This window comes from Pseudorasbora parva, chromosome 17, assembly GCF_024679245.1.
Source record: "Pseudorasbora parva isolate DD20220531a chromosome 17, ASM2467924v1, whole genome shotgun sequence".
Classification (NCBI taxonomy): Eukaryota; Metazoa; Chordata; class Actinopteri; order Cypriniformes; family Gobionidae; genus Pseudorasbora; species Pseudorasbora parva.
In genome coordinates, this window is record NC_090188.1 from 6,520,204 (window position 1) to 6,533,844 (window position 13,641).

Sequence of the window (13,641 nt, forward strand, 5' to 3'; positions counted from 1 at the left end):
TCTATGTAGTTCTAGAATGATCGTATGTATTGAGGGCAAAACTGTGAGTGTGTGTTGGTCTATACAGTATGTCAACAGTAGATGTGCTCACATATCTGAAGGGATCCTGTCTGTGGTGGCTGGGTGGCCGGTGGCTCTGCCCTAACAAGGGCATTTATTGTCTCTGGTTATATATACCCACACTCTGGTCTACAGGCCAGCTAACACAATTCAGCCCGAGCCAATTAAACTATCACACCACATCTCAAATGAGCCTTTCATTTCTGGCCTGCCTTTGGTCTGAGACTGCAATAACAAACCTGATGTGAGATCATGGTTAACCTAAAGCATGAAAGGATATGCAGGGGGGAAAGCGACCACATCTTGCTGTTTGGGTTCATTATGGTTACAGGGGACGGGTGGCTTGGATTTGTGCCGGGCTATAGTGCAGGATGTAAAGAAATGTTATGTTTGTAAATGGCTTTAACCTCAGGCAGACATAAAATTGATAAAAAACAGTGCTATTGCGAAATATTTTTGCAATTTCTATTTTAGGGTGTTTTGGGCATTTTCTATTTAAGTGTTGAAATGTAATTTATTGATGAAACATTTACATTTTCAGCATCATTACGCCAGTCTTCACGTCACATGATACAAAACCAAAGAACCAAAATTCTTCATTCAAATAAGTGCCATATTGAACTGACCCACATAATTAGCACTTAATTTCAAAAATATGTTTTGGTCTGTCGACTACTCTTTTGTAGGCTAGAGGAAAACAGGGCTCAACCTCTAACATGTTCAATATGTTCATTTTATGAACTATAAAAAAAGAGAGACAGAGAAAGAACCACACATACAAACTGTACTGAAATGAAGCAGACCAAATTGATATGAACACAGGAATTTCAAGCAAATCAGAAAAAAATAGCTCTCTGTCATTAAAAATGTATTAGCAACACTTATAACTAGCATATGTGGCAGCCATCAGGGCTGCAGTCATGGTTTCCATGTTGTCTCTTTGTATTGTTCTTACTATTACATGTTTCACATTATAGACTATGCAGGCAATGAAGGCATAAACTCTCCGGGCAGAGGCTGTTCTAAAAGGTAAGCACCACAATATCCCAATATATGATGTGCTATTTCTTTGTGATACCTTATTTTAGGGAAATTGAAGACAGCATCACATGTAGGCCTATCAGTGGTGTAACTTTGTTTTATTAAGTGAGTGGGTGTATGGGGGGTGGGGGGTAGTTAATTTATTAATATAAACCTCATGTTTCATTCTTGCATCTATTCCGAATATCATCAGTGGGTGTATATCAAGAGCAGGGACAGTGTTTTATGCATTTTATTTCATGATTTCACCGGAACAAATAGAAAGTCTCTGCAACGGCGTTAAGAGATTAAAACGCTCGTCTGTTTGTATACTCTAAAAAATGCTGGGTTGTTTTAACCCTGTGGTTGGGTTTATTTGCTTAAAACAACCCAATTGCTGGGTTAGTCCCAGGGCTGGGGCTAAAATTCGGCTCTGGCATACCCAGCCCATCCGGCCCATGAGTTCCCCGTGAATGTATTTGCTGGGGTCGGGGCCTTAAATTGGCGTATAAATAAAACTAGGACAAGGACAAATGATGATAGATATTATTGAATTTGCTGCAAATGCAGATAAACTTAATATTGCTTTTTTTTGTCACACAGAAATGCCCTTGACAGTAAAGCACTGATGATTTTGAGCTAGGGTGCAGTAAATTTACTGCTTTTAAATGCTGTCATCATTTACTCACTCTCGTGTCATTCCAAACCTGTATGACTTCTGTAAAACACAAAATAAGATGTTTTGAAGAATGTTGGCAACACAGCCATTTTGGTTAGGCTACCATTGAATATTGTATGAACAAAAAAACAGACTCAAATTATTTTATTTTATGCTACACAGAAATAAATTCATTTAGGTTTGGAATGACATTAGGGTGAGTAAATGATCACATTTCTGGGTTGAACAATCATATTTTTGTTAACACATCATTTAAGTAAGACACTGATATCTATCTTTTATGAGGCTATTAAATTTCATTAAATCTATTGAAAAAAGTTAATAAAACTTTTAAAGAGGAAAAGCTTTGTCCTTAATTCATGGGATCCAGACTTAAAACTGTTTAGACTATAGTTTAACTGTAGGCCAGTTTCATATATGTATGATCATGGTAGTCACAGGGTAAAAAACATAGACTGTAAAAACCTTGCTCCTCATTATATGGCTAAATGGTTTCTAAAACTATATAAAACATATATAATAAACTATTATATTTGTAAGTAAAAAAAAAAAGTAAACACCTGTAGATAATACGAAAACAGCCTCTATAAAAGTGATTTATATTCTGCAATATTAATTTAAGTAATATAGCAACATTTTTAATAAATGTTTCTTCCAAAACACCATATTTCTTCGCTGTTAGTAGCTGCAGAGTAAGTTGTGGTTCTGCTAAAGTGAAACGTTTGTGTGTATTGCCGTTTTCCACTTTACCTCGTCATGAACACATGCTCGCGGCTGTTTTCAGCTGATTCACCACAGAACTGTAATGTTTCCATATCACACGATTGTATAAAACAAAATAAATCAAAGTGCCGTTCATAGAGCAGTATTTAAACGCAGCCTGTTAGGGGTTAACAGTACGTTCGTCAGCGGCTGCGCAGTGCGGATATTCGCCTTTTGCAGTTCCATGCGCTCAAATACTAAATAAATAGTAAAAAGCGCCTAATATTGAGGGGAGGTCTCTCTCGCTTTGGCTTGTCAATTCTGAAGACAAACCAATGGGTCTCTGTCGCTGCATGTTGTCATTGGTACAATTTTTATTTTATTTTTTTAAACACTATCCCGGTCCCAAAGTGCGTCGGCCCACCGGACAAATGCCCGGTATGCCAGATTACCAGTCCAGCCCTGGTTAGTCCATATTTGACCCAACATTGGATGTTTTTTTACCCAGAATTTATTAGAGTGTAGACTGCACATGCACGCGCCACTAATAACAGGCAACAAGCGCCAGATCGCCTCTTATATAGGCTAACAAACGAATGAAATGATGCTCTTTAGTTAACCAGAGATGTTTTGTTTGTATTAGTTAGGGTCATCCATGCAGCAAAAAGTGGTGGGGACAAATTACGCTTATGAGGCCTATCTTCCAGAAAGAATTGAATCCTCTAAACTGTGGGTCCCAGATTGGGAAAAGGTGGGCCACGCAGGTCACAGAACCTTTGTTTTCAATATTGCTCATTCATGATGCCTGCACAGCAGTTGCAGCCGGTGCTTTTCATCTCACATATTAGCTGTTAAATGCATACTCATTTGTATTTTTTACTCATGGAAAAGGTCAAACTCCCAACCCCCCATATGCATTACTCTGCTTTATTGTCCTCTCCGCTCTTCCCGTTTTCCTGCACTACTTCACATTGATCCTAAACAGATTCATTTCAGATTCCAGTTACAATACATCTCATTGATCCGCACATCTCCTCTAATTAGCCGTTTGAATTTAACACTTGTATGGTGGCGGCCCAGTCTAAGAGCAAACCATCCTCATGAGAGAGAGAGAGAGAGAGAGAGAGAGAGAGAGAGAGAGAGAGAGAGAGAGAGAGAGAGAGAGAGAGAGAGAGAGAGAGAGAGAGAGAGAGAGAGAGAGAGAGAGAGAGAGAGAGAGGGAAGGGGGGATGTGGGGTGTGGGTCAATGAATGAGACTCTTTTCTTGTAACCTATAGTCTCATTGAAAAACATGTCTCTACCTACATCATGAATGGGAGAATGTGTAATGCACAATATGGCAGAAAATCTTGCCCTCTAAACACGGCCAATCGCAGATTGGTAAAGTCATTGCATCACTGCAGCTGCCGTTAGAAGCTTATGACTGCCCATGTGCATTGGCTGGTCCGGCCTGAAAAATGCAGTTTTCTATTTTTGTCATGATTTGAGCATTTGGAAACAAAAAATATAAATCAATTGTTGTCAGATTTCTTTGGTGATTTCAAATATGAAAATGAATCGTTGGTGAACAGCTTAGAGAATTTGATGTTTTCCCATTCAGAGAGATAGGAGCTGTACTTTATTTTTCAACGTGTACACTGTAAAAATTTTTTTAGAAAAAAGTTACCTGGTTGCCTTAATTTTGAGTTCATTAAAATTAAAATTTTGAGTTAATACAATGAACATTTTTTGAGATTCGACAACCTTTATTAAAATATTATTAAAAGATTTTGTAAGCATATTGGGTAATTATGTGTTTTATTTCTGATGACGCAGTGAAACATGCCAAATAGTGCTATTTTCATGATTTATCAAATTTTTGATGTGGTTCAGACACAATAATATTTTGAGTTTCTATTTATTAAACAAATTTCCTTCAATTGTATCAACTCAAATTTTTAATTTCAATAAACTCAAAATTTTAAGGCAACCAGGTTACTTACTTTTTTAAGTTAAACCAACAAAAACCAACAAAACATTTTTACAGTGAAGGGTATCTATTGATTTCAGTCATTTGTCAGATCAAGATGCAATTAATTTGTTGCATTTGTAGAAGTGGTTTAATAAATATTTAGAGTCTACTTTCATATTTTGGAGTAACTAACCCCACTCCTACCCTAAACATATCCTCCTCTAAACAGTATAAAACACGCAAATAAAAGTACAGTAACAGGTATTTATTGCAAAAACTGACCAAAAACAGCATAGAAATATTAACTCATGTTGCGTTCTGAGTCTGAAGTCATACAAAATCTTCATGTACAGAACAGAGTTGATCTTAATGTTTTAATCGCTGAAATGATTGCATCACTCTGTGAAGAGCACGCAGTCACTTCATTCAAAAGATACACCAACTCTTTAGCACGACGCAAACGGTCATGAGACACAAGAGAGCCAGTTGCATTTTAAAATCAAAGCTGACGTTGCGTTTCTTCGGGCAGCAATTTTTGAATGTGTGACGGATGGAGACTGATCTCTTTTGGGGATTTTTTGAGGACAAATCAATCGTTTGGCCTCAGAACACTTGGAATATTTGTACTTGTTAAATAAATTGTGCCTGCAGTCATATATGCCTCTTATATCCTGTGTTATATATCATATTATACAAAAATGTGGATTGGGATGGGGTTTACGTTCAAGTTCAAGAGTTTTATTTGTCACATACACAGTTATACAGAATACAACCGGCAGTGAAATGTAAACAGGTCCGCTCCATGGACAGCAAATAACAATTAACAAAAAAAGCACAATAAATTATAAAATAGGAATAGGATAAGGTGCTATATACATACATATGTAGAATTATGAATAAATCAAGTAAAAGAAATAAGAGATGTGGAATAAAATAAGTGAGATAAAGTAAACTGGAGACTATAAAAATAAATACGTGGATAACAGAAGTGCAGGAGTGTAATGTGCAAACAGCATTATAATGAGTAGTTACATCGAACACAAGAATAAAGTGCAGTGCAATATCAGTATGTGAGTTTGTTAATACTGAGTGAGGTGAAGTCACATGTAGTTAAGTGACAGCGTTCAGGAGTCTGATGGCCTGTGGGAAGAAACTCCTCCTGAGTCTCTCAGTTTTGGCCATCAGGCTACGGAAGCGCTTACCAGAAGGCAGCCGGGTGAAGTGGGGGTTGGCCGGGTGATTAATGTCCTTGATGATTTTTGTAGTGTTCAGTGTTCGTGTTCAGATATGTGTTCAGAAGTATCTAAATTGTGTAAACAAAAAAAACAAAAAAAATATTATTATGCTGGCTGATTAAATTGGTAATCTTGGGATTGGGATAAAACTGAATGTGCTTTTAGTGCCACTCATCGGACATTTGATTCGAGCTGCTGCAAAACGTTCAAGAAGCAATGTAATATAATTTTGCAGAAATGTTGCCCGAGGCACGTTCTTCAAGCGAGCCTAGTGTATATCATAAGATATGTTCTTCTCAATTATTACTTCACTCGTACACTCACTTATGTTTTGCGCAAAACATATGCCCATGTTAGCTTTATTAGCCACAGTTGATGTCGTTCCACAAGCCGCGGGACCACCCGGTTGACACCCAATCAAAGGAGGCTGCGTAGCAACACTGTAAAGGTCCTTTAGGGTCTCTCTCCACACGTTTACAGGTTTGGGGTTTTACGAACCTGGAACGACTGTACATTTGCCAGACCCTAAAGACTCCAATCACTGTCAGTAGAAACACATGTGCAGGAAGACGTAATGTGTGACAAAGTGCCTCACACACACACTAGACGAGTTAGTGAACATCATGGAGCGTTTTGCTCTGTCACCAGCTCTAGAGAGGAAGTTACACTCACAAACACACACGCATGCCCATTACTCTTAGTGTTATTCCACAGAGGACTTAAACCCACAGAAGCACAAACATCCGGGATTAAACACACCACACTTTGTACCTCAGTATGCGTGTGTATGGCACTGCCATACTGAGACCAGTGTGAAAGGAGAACCCTCGTCTGGCCTTAAACTACCTTAAATAAAATAACAATAGAAAAATAAAATAGTAGTGTAGACATTTTTGGATTGGTCTTTTTGGATTAGATTACTTTTTGATTACTACTTGATAACATGGATTTTGGCTAATAAATAGAGGTTTATTTTATTGTAGTGCAAAATAAATGTTATTGTTGAAAAAAATCAAGTAAACAAGTAATTTTTTTAAAGAGGCTATTGTCATTTTTCTGATGGGTCAGAACTTTGACTTTTTACTTGAAAAAGTAATAGTTTAAGAAATATAAATTGTATTTTCTTTTTGTGCATGTCCCGTTCCATCTTATTGGCCCTCCAGCAAGTGACTTTTTGCAAGTATTGCAACATCATATAAGTATTATCAGTTGTTTTTATGAATTGTGCAACATTTTGGAGTTTTTGTTGGCGAATCTGAAACATTCCACCCAGTTGGATAAAATTACAGAAATGTGCATTAAATATCAACAGGTCATAACTTTGACACAGTCACCTCTGATAACAGATCACTCTAAATTGTAATGTAGACACATGCATTTCCTGTAAAGCTGCTTTGAAACAATATGCATTGTGAAAAGCACTATATGTGAATTGAATTGTTTTGTTATAAATAAAAAAAATCATTGTCTGGCTACTACCAGAACAAGCTCAGTCTTGTAAGATTGATCATTAGTCTGGGGAGTCTGCTCTGTATTTTCTACTGCACAAGAGGCGTGATCAACGGGCATAGTTCAAATGACTCTGTACGCAATTGGATAGCCCTTCAACCAACCAGAGTTTATCTGTCATCGTGTTAAAACCCGCTAATAGCGCACCAGGTCGATAAGATGGTTTGTGAAATTTGTAACCGAAGCAGAAAAAAAGATGTGCAGGTTTCCAGCCTGAGCTGCAGGGCAAAATGAAATCGCCGGCAGATTGGGCAGCGTTTACGCAATCTAAAACAAACATGCAAGTAACGCAAAAGTAATGTGGCACATTACTTTCTGTAAAAAGTAATAAAGTAACACAATCAGTTACTTTTTTAAGGAGTTATGCAGTATTACAATGCATTTCTTTTAAAGTAACTCTCCCCAACACTGGTAGAAACAAACTGAGAAGTGATTATGTTGATTGAAAATCACTGTTAAAAAAAATGGTTTGCTAAGACCAAAAAAACTCCTCAGTATTCTAAAAATGGAAGACATGAATGGTTATTTTTCAGGCCTCGGGGTGGACACACATACATAGCGAGCTGTGTGTCAGGACTGGTTTTGGGGGCGCCGCCGCCGTGGTGAGACCGGGCGGTAGAATAGTGGCCCACTCAGATTCTCTGTATGGGTGGTCTACAGCGCCTGGACACGAGACACAAACTGACAGAGACGACAAACACACAGTCACACAACAGGGACACAGATAACCAGATTCTAAATCGGTAGGTTTGACACACACTGAGAAACTGTGTTAATATTTGTGTCTCTCTGATGCGGCTCTGTCTGTGTGTGTTGGGGGTCAGACACTGAGAGGCTTCAGAAACCTGGAGAAACCTCAGGTATTTTCAGCCTAAATTTCTGGCTTCATTTTTTTCCCCTCACAGAAACAGACGGCAGTCTAAACAGGGATGTGGACACGTTTGCTCTGGCAAGCATAAAAAAATTGTGTTATGTAAATGTTTTCTGAGATTTATGGAAGCTTGTTTCCGCCAAAGAATAAAACATTTAAAAAGATAATTGTGACTTTTTATCTCACAATTGTGAGTTTACCTCTCCCAATTTGACTTTTTTTCTCTAAATTGGGAGATTAAAACTCTCAATTGTGACTTATAAAATTAGAATTGCGTGATAAATTTAATAAAATTTTGAATTATGAGACATAAAAAGTAAGAATGGTGAGATATGAGAACTTGAACGTGCGAGTTAAGTCAGAATAGTATGAGACTTTTCACTGTAAAAAAAAAAAATATTTTTCAGTTTACTGGACCTTTTGAATCGCAAAGTTTAGAAAAAATGTACATTTAAATTTGTGAAACTAATGATATGATGTATTGCTGAAACAATACAATTTATATATAATATTGCAGGGTTTGCACGCAGGGTGCAAATATTTGTATATTGTCAAGTGTTCAGTTCAGGTCTATTTGCCTTTTAAATCCAAATCCTAGATATCTTTGCTTTTAACCTTTATTGCTTTTTTAGAACATTGCATAGTTCACGTCACATATTACGTGTTTTATGTCAAACAAAATCTATTGTTTTCAAACTGAAAATTAGCATTTTGTGAATGAACATTTATTTCTTGTTTTTACTACAAAAAAGTGCATGTATAGCTATGTTTCCATCCACCTATTTTATTGTATCGTATTGATATATAAATAAAAGGCTGGATGGAAACGGCAAATGTGCATTAGTTCTAAAAATGTGCATAAACGTATACAGAATTTAATTGCATTTGACTGATCAAAGTAACCAAGTATTCGTTTTTAAACAACCATTTCCTCTCATTGCAGCCGGTGTATATCTACTATTGCACTAATTTCCATCAATCAGTCACTTTGTGTATAATTCTAGCGATCCCTTAGATGTGAGTAATGATTATTCAATTGGAGTGGATTTTTTCTCTTACTGAATTTATTGCAAGACTAAGCTTGGGTGCTTTGAGTGGTTGCTAGCGGTTCTACTCTTTCAAAAGAGCTCATTCTAGTCTTTAGATATGGCTCTTCTATGTAACTCTATGGGAATTTTTAATGTCTGCCATGCAAAAACTGTAAGTGAACTTGGTTAGCCTCTTAGACCCTGTATAGGGTCCTGAATGACATCGTCATGTATATACTTTCCTTTTTAAATGTCTGTGTAGGAGCTATTATGTCATATGTGGTACCATTTGAAAGCTTAGAGTCTCTTCTTTCTGGAAATGTGCATCACTTTGGCATTTGTTTTACACAAAGTAATGTATTTACACTAAATTACTCTGATGCCATTTCCGCCTGGATTTGGCCTTCCCAAATTGAAAAGCCTCCCAAACACACACATACAGTGGTCTAGGTTCAAAATGTTGGTGTCATTTTACAGGAAACCTTTTAAAGTTACATAAAACACTGCTAAAAGTCATAAACATGTAAGTATATGTTGTGTAAGCTGTTAAAAAAAAAAACAGAAGTTAGGTGCTTTTGGATTTTTTTATATAAATTAATTTGTGAAAGTGTGTAACTCAGGCCCTGTGTGCTCTAGCACCCTGCAGATAGTTTGGGCTGCTTCCAGCGTATATAATTAATTTAATGACACTGGGATATTGCATTTATATCACTGTATATGGTGGTAGAGTAAGGGGAGGGGGAAGGGGGGGGGGTCGTCCCTTCAGACCCATTTGATTAAATCTGTCATACCACATGACACAGACAAACTTATTTTATCCACTATTTTCTGGAAATAGCCCAAACTGTCTGCAGGTTCCTAGAGCACACAGGGCTTGAGTTACACACTTTCAACAATGAATTTATTTATTTTTTAAAATCAAAAAGCGCCTACTTTTTTGGGGGGTTATAACAGCTTACACAACATATACTTACATGTTTATGACTTTTAGCAGTGTTTATGTAACTTCAAAGGGTTTCCTGTAAAATGACACCAACATTTTGAACCCAGACCACTGTATGTGTGTATGGGAAGCTTTTCAATTTGGGTAGGCCAAATCCAGACGGGAATCCCAAAAAATGGCCCTGAGTGTAAGAGGTTAGATAAGAACATTTGGTGTACGTACGTTTTATTTTGAAAATAATTTTCACTCTGAAATTGCTAGTAACACCATAGAAGAACCTTTCAGTGAACAATTCTTAAAAGAACCATTTTTTTTCTTAGTGTAAAGAACATTTTAACAATATAAAGAACCTTTTTTAGATTGGAAAGATTCCATGGATGCAAAAAGTTCTATAGGACGTCAATAAAGAACCTTATGTTTAAGATTGTAGCACAAATAAACAGTTCAAATCACTAACCGCTGCATGGTATGAGAAATAGTAAAAGTGCTTGCCTTAGAAAAGACCACTAATAACCAATTACATATAGCTTTTTCTCCAGTTTTGCCACCAACTGTCTACAACTGTTTCTGGCTTGCTAACATTTGAGTGTATTGATTAACACCAAGCAGGGACACAGTGTAGACTTATCCACCTGAGCCACTGCAGCAGAGCATTGTGGGTAACCATCTTCTCCATCACCAACCACTCCTGGGCGATCGTTACAGATGCTCAGGTCCAGAGTGAACCCTCTGCTAACACACACACACGCACCAAACACTCAGTTGTGGTTTACTCGGGCACTTAGTCGTCCTGTGAGCTCCTCTGAGCAGTCATAACTGCCCAACCTGATCTAGTTTTCCATTCCTTCTCTCTCTTTTACAGACTTCCTGTGATCATCAATCAAGAAAACCAAAGAGAAGTGAGTGGGAATCGTGGCCAGAGACCTTAACCTCAAAGATAAAGTAATGTAGAAAGGCTCTTTGCTGGATGTCTCAAGTACCAATGGCACTCCTGTATAAAAAGCAATGGCATCAATAATTAAGCACTGATTAGGTTTAATATTTAATGTTGGCGACATGTAATTTACACGTGCAAACCAGAAATCCGGAGCTGCCGACTGAAATAACACTATTTCTGTATGGATGGAGATGGGAGGGGAGACCTGTGTCTGTGTTACTGTAATTCTCGCTCTCCTTCATCTTCACATATACAGCACATTTCTTACCCATTTATGTCCATCAAGAGGTGCATACATTTTTGTTCCAAGATCTTGTTTTGACAATGAAAGGGTCCAACACTCTGTAAAATCTCCTCCAGCACTGCCCAAAGACTTTCAATGAAGGTCTGGACTCAGAGGCACCAATTTATGTTTGAAAATGATTCTTCATGCTCCCTCCCAACCATTCTTTCACAGTTTGAGTCTGAATCCTGGAATTTGGACATAGTGTGGTCTGATCAAACAGACGAGCTCCTGTAGCTCAAATTGTTTAAGAAGTTAATGCTGGTTCTGATAGAAAGGTGTCAGAATACGCAGTGCTGCGCAGTTTGTTGCGTATGGGGCGGCATAGCCACAGACCAGTCAGGGTGCTCATGCTGACCCCTGTCCACCGCCGAAAGTACCAACAGTGGAACGTGAGCATCAGAACTTGACCATGGAGCAATGGAAGAAGGTGGCCTGGTCTGATGAATCATGTTTTCTTTTACATCACGTGGATGGCCGGGTGCGTGTGTGTCATTTATCTGGGGAACACATGGCACCAGGATGCACTATAGGAAGAAAGCAAGCTGGATGAGGCAGTGTGATGCTTTTGGAAATGTTCTGCTGGGAAACCATGGGTCCTGCCATCCATGTGGATGTTACTTTGACACGTACCACCTACCTAAGCATTGTTGCTGCCCATTTACAGCCTTTAATGGAAACGGTATTCCCTGGTGGCCGTGGCTCTTTCAGCAGGATAATGCGCCGGCCACAAAGCAAAAATGCAAAAAAAAGTTTTAGGTGTTGACTTGGCCTCCAAATTCCCGAGATCTCAAGCCAATCGAGCATCTGTGGGATTTGCCTAACAAATAAGTCCAATCCATGGAGGCCCCATCTCGCAACTTACAGATTTTACAGGATCTGCTGCTACCATCTTGGTGCCAGATCCCACAGCACACCTTCAGGGGTCTACTGGAGTCCATGCCTCGAAGGGTAAGGGCTGTTTTGCAGCAAAAGGGGGACCAGCACAATATTAGGTCATAATGTTATGCTTAATATCTTAATATCTGTATATATATATATATATATATACAGTACATGCGTACACACAATGTGATTGAGTCGTTTTCAAATGTAACTGAATATAAAAGGTCCTGAAGCACTCAATATTGATGTATTAAAAGATATATATACTATGTATATACACAGTAAACAATCGGTTTGACCTTCATTCATGGGAATTGAAAACGACTCAATTCATTTCAGCTGAAGAAAGCAAATGATATGCTTTTAATCAAGTGAATCCATTGTGGATGCTGCGATGACAGGAAATGTTCGCGCACTAGAGGATATACAGGACTTGAGGAATAACTGACTGGATCATCAACATCCTTGTTTTATTGCGTTTATAACACAGAGAAAGGATTGGTTATGTTTAAAAATATTTCCAAATATCTTTAAGTTGATCTTTGATTGTCACATGGCCCCATTAGAGTGAAATGTATGTCCAAATGTTTTCGAAAGAAGTCTTATTTATGCTCGCGAATATTATGAAATATTACAATTTAAAATGACTGTTTTCTATTGTAATATATTTTAAAATGTAGCATTTCTGATCAAAGCTGTATTTTCAGCATCATTACTCCAGTCTTCAGTGTCACATGATCCTTCAGAAATCATTCTGATTTGATGATCTGCTGCTCAAGAAACATTTATGATTATTTTCAATGTTGAAAACTTGGAAACTGAGATACATTTCCCCCAGGATTCTTTAATGAATAAAAAGTTCAAAAGAACAGCATCAAAAGTACATAAAGCCAAGGCAGTTAACACAAGTGGAATAAGTAACAATTACGGCATAATTATTTTGCCTAAATCTGTAGAAATAATACAGTTTTGACAGACTGAGTTTCATTTGAACACAGTCTTTGAAATAAATGCATCACATCTGATAGAGTTCAGCTCGTCCATTGGTTGGGACTGTCCGGATAGTGAGGTTCACAAACGTTTTTTGTTTTTTTGTCTTTCAGTGCAGATGTGCAAGGTATGACTTTTGAAACCGCAGTGACATCCAAAGGGACTTACAGTTGAAGGTAACTTTAAAAAACAAGAAGTTAATGCACTGCATTGGTTGATGTGCACACTTGTAGTATCAAGATGTTGAATTTGGCAGAGAGCTTATTCATTTGATATCAGTTCAAGACAAGAAATAAAGACTAAGAAGAAAGCATATCAAAGATAATCAAATGTCAGTGTCTCATCATGCAGTTCACAGGCACAGGGCAGTGATGGAAAGACAGTTGGTGATGGTAATGGGATTTTGTGGCCATGTTACTTGCACACATGGACACAGACTTTCACCAAAGGTACAAACCCTTGACTAAAACATTGTCCTCATTACTGTGCTGCATTTTCTTCTGTTATGCATCTCTGTTCTGTTAAACAAGAAACTTAAAAAAAAAAGC

At 37.7% G+C, this 13,641-nt stretch overlaps 1 long non-coding RNA gene across 1 annotated transcript in view; it reads left to right on the forward strand.

Moving 5' to 3' along the window:
- LOC137044577 (uncharacterized) overlaps positions 1 to 13,641 on the forward strand; it is a 56,717-nt gene that overhangs the window by 25,799 nt on the left and 17,277 nt on the right. Inside the window, exon 3 of the long non-coding RNA XR_010898612.1 lies at positions 10,861 to 10,897. This is a non-coding gene — a long non-coding RNA (uncharacterized lncRNA). The remainder of the gene's footprint in view (positions 1 to 10,860; positions 10,898 to 13,641) is intronic.